We start from the raw sequence: 4442 nt of genomic DNA, 5'->3' as shown, positions 1-4442 counted from the left end.
GACACTTATACCCTCGTGCTGTTATGGCTTGTAATAATGGCTGGTATTTTAACTGTTTAGTAAGAAATGCTTCTTGTAGGCTTGCATCGAAGGCACAGCCTACTTCCAGTAGGAACACCTCTCTGTGGTTCTCATCAGTCACAGTAAGCTCAGGTTTGTTTGCACTTACATTTGAAAATTGATAGAGGTTATTATTACATTGAAACATTTGTGGTTTTACAGTGGAGTTTATATGTAACACAGCAGTTGGATGGAGAATGGATGATACAACTTTAGATATAATATTAACAATTCAATCGTGTCTGGCTATGAACAGCCCTTTATAGCAGAAACAACCATTTAGTGTATGTGACATTGATTCGACAACCTGTTGATGTCCATGATGGTAACAGTAAGGGTCGTGGCTATTAGGATACCAAATGGATAAATTGAGTTTGGTTGGTAACACTTGGAGGCGTGCTTTTACAGTGAAGATGAGGATTTCCTCATCAGTCGCTGCATTTTTAAAAACAGTATGCGACACAGTATGATCCGCTGACGGGAGGCAAGCAAGCTTCCCTTGTAGCCGGAGTCCCATCCAGTGCTGCTGCCGCCGCTGCTGATTAAGCGCTAGCAAATGAGCTCGCGCGCCATTGATGGGGAGCACGCTTGGAATTCCATCGCGTCTCACTGTAGCGCTCACGGAGATTGTCGGGTCGGTAATCACAGTCCTAGAAACGTTCACAGTCTCAGAGTCGGCTCCTTTCCATTCAGCAGAAACACCAGTCCAGTTGCATAGATCGTTCAGGTCTGGCCAGTCTGAATTAACGCCAAAACCGGCTGCGTTGGTATCCAGTTTTCCACTAGGTTTTCTCTTAAATCCTTGGAAGCTGGATGACGGCTCATTCGCTCGTGGGACCTTGCGTTTTTCTAGATCAAGGAGGAAAGAGGCTCTGGCGAGCTCCCTGACTGTTCTGTCATCACTGTTGTGCACATTTAGTAAATGAGCGAGTCTTGTAGACATATATGCCCATTCAAAGTTCGGTACCCCAAATCCTCCCTCCCGTTGGCTGTGGAAAATGATGTCACGGGTTGTGTGAGTGCTCAGACCAAACCACTCTCTTACCCGCTGCACAGTCCTGTTGTTCAGGTCATGGAGGACTTTCTTTGGTATATGAACGTTGGGGAAAAGGTGTTGTACCTTAGACAGCGCCACTTGTCCAATAGCTTCCAACTTCATAACCAATGGCAAGGGAGATGAGTCGATCAGGTCGGGCCTAGACGTGTACTCTTTAATTATGCTACCCACTTGCCCCTTCCATTCACCGGCAATGTTAAATTTATGGCCAAGATAGTTGTACGTTTCATGGCGTGCATAAACTCTGATCGATTCGTCATTTTTTTTAAACATGGGATCTCGGTCTGACTTTGCACGATGCCAGCGGTTCCCCCAACTCCGCCTCTCATAAAAAACAGCACATTTGGATCGTGTGACTTCTAATCCTGACCACTCCAAAAAGGAGTCGGTTCTGGAGAGCATGTTGTTAATAGTTTCCTCTTGACGGAACATATCAGTACATCGTCTGCATAACCTTGCACAGGGTTCGGGGAAAAAACATTGGGGGGTGCGCACTGGTTCACCCACTGTAACCATCGATTCATTGCCAGCACAAAGTTCACACACACACACACACACACACACACACACATACATGCAAACCCACACACACATATACATGCACACACACACACATATACACGCACGCACACACACTTACGCACACACACACATATACGCGCACACACACACACACACGTGCGCACACACACACAACACACACAGAGCAACCTGATACACACAGCCTCACAGTACATTAACACACAGCCTGCCAGGCCCCAGCCACACACACACACACACACGCATATACACACACATATACACGCACACACACACACATATACGCACACACACCCATGCATGCACCCACACACGCATGCACGCACATACACACACACACACACACACACACAGCATTTGAACACTCTGCCTCCAATGTAATCAGATCCAGGGCTCTTTCTCTCTTTGGTGTGGCTAAATGCTTTAAAAACATTATAATAATCAATATGAATGCAGCAATATCTCTCTAAAAAACATTAATTCATCATTAAAATCATGGATGTCAAATGGCAGGTAAATGTTATTTAATTCCTCAGCAAATTCACCATCAGAACTATAAGAATCGGCTCTCAGAATTATGTTTCTAGTCTTGGACTCCATCCCAATCGTTGTTTTCGTTTCCTCCAAAGCAGAGCGCACATTTTGACTACTCAATTGGGCTTCCACTTTGTCCTTATACCGTAATTAATGTAATTATATGTAATTCATGACTCTGTGACTGAAACATGCTCCTGTTTTTAACCTCTGCACTGTTTTTAATTACTGTAACACTGCTGTCTCTTTCCCCATTTGATGTTCACTACTTGTTTGCCTTGAACTTGTAGGCAAACAAGTTGGGAACATCAAATCAAGTCTTGTAACTTTTTGTTTTATGTCAGGTCCCCCTTGCAAACAAGATTTAGATCTCAATGGGGTTTTTCCTAATTACATTAAGGATAAATAAATTTAAATGCTGTTAAAGTTTATTTTTGAGAAATTTGTTTTTCAGCAGCCAGTGATTTGCAGACACTTACAAATGCAAACAGAACTGCAATCAACAGTGTGCCACTTGACCCGGCAACAGTGTACAGTAACAAGTGTCACTGTCAAAATGTAGCCTAGACTCAAATAATGGCCTGGTACCTCTGTCATATCCAGCAAGGTAAAATGGTCATAAAGTATCAAAAAATACCTTAATAAATGAAAAACTTTCTAAAAGTATTTTTTAAATTACTTTTTTTTCCCCAAATGGGAAATTTGTAAAAATCTGTTACACCTAAACCACACCATTTATTTTCAGTTTTCTGTTTTACTGAATGAAGGGTGTTATTTTCATTATACCTGCAGATTCCCATTCCTCCCCACACCCCTTCACCAGCTTCTATTCTCACCATCTCACTCCGGCAACAGGCTACTTACTTCGTTCTTTTATTCCTTCTTTTACTCCCTCTTCTTTCTTCACATCTTTAAATTGGTGTTTGAGTTTGAAATACTTTATTTCACAATGACAGACAACAGAAGCAGAGTAAACACCATCCTACAGCCATCCTGCTTTTCTCTTATGACTTCTTCATATCACGTAAACAGACACACATAACAGCATTCCTGTGCTGAACATGGGCTCATGTTAGTTGATCTGACGTACTGGATAAACAGGTATGGGCTGGGTTGGGGATAACAAATGCATGCATAATTGCTTTTAATACAACATTTGAAAACTTTATCTATCCTTCCTGGACTCTATAAAACTGCTTTTGACAGATACACTTAGACTTAGGGATTTCAGTCTGGTAGGGAAATATTTACACATTTGAGGAAACCAAATTAAAGATGAAAAAACAGTCAAATGACTTTACCAAATGTGGGAAAACAAGGTTAGCATTTGGCCTGTTTGTTTCTGTGAAACATATAGTGTAGCAGCACACATTTGGAAGCTGGGGGTTTGGGGAGCACACAGGATGGGGGGTGCGGGGCAGAAGGGGGGTGGGGGGGGGTGTTGCATAGCGCCTCAGAACTGGAGTCGGAGAGTAAAAAAAAGGTATTAAAACGGGCGCAAAACAAGTTCAGCTGGTCTGGCAAGTCCTCATCACTGTTGAGCGGGGGCGGAGCCCCGGGCTGGGCAGGAGGCGAGCGGGGGCGGAGCCCCGGGCTGGGCAGGAGGCGAGCGGGGGCGGAGCCCCGGGCTGGGCAGGAGGCGAGCGGGGGCGGAGCCCCGGGCTGGGCAGGAGGCGAGCGGGGGCGGAGCCCCGGCCGAGTGAGGGACGTGCAGAGAGGAACGCCGTGGAGCGTGAGTGTGCTCTGTCCTGCCCAGTCCACAGTGGGGTAACTGGTGCTGCGCCTTCCCCTCTCCCCAGTACGGCCCCGTTCCCCCGTCCGGAGGATTCTGTAACCCGGGAGAACGACGACGTCTGGCCGCAGCGGTTCCAGGGAGCTGAAGGAGCAGTCCCTGCCTATTTTTCTTTGGGTTTTGTTTTTTATTTTGGGAGGTGGAGGAGGTGCCATTGGCCGAGAGACATGGAAGCAGCTGTCGCGTTGGCGGAGGACCACCTGGCAGAGCACCCTCAGCGCCCAGCAGAAGAGGGGAGGACACCGGCGACACAGCGTCCTACCCCAGCGCCAAGACGAAAACCCCCTCCCTCCCCTCCTCTGGTGATCAAAACTCAGTAATTTCCACAGCTGCATAGGTGTTCTTATGTCATAATAATTGCAGCAGATATGGCTGTAAACTAAATTGTTTTACAAATAATCCAGACAATGTTTGATCGATCAGAAAAACAGTTTTCATGGTTATATCAGCGCACATAGT

The sequence above is a fragment of the Anguilla rostrata genome, chromosome 16 (assembly GCF_018555375.3).
Source record: "Anguilla rostrata isolate EN2019 chromosome 16, ASM1855537v3, whole genome shotgun sequence".
Lineage (NCBI taxonomy): Eukaryota > Metazoa > Chordata > Actinopteri > Anguilliformes > Anguillidae > Anguilla > Anguilla rostrata.
The sequence above is the reverse complement of the archived record's forward strand: the minus strand, read 5'-3'. Positions refer to the sequence as shown.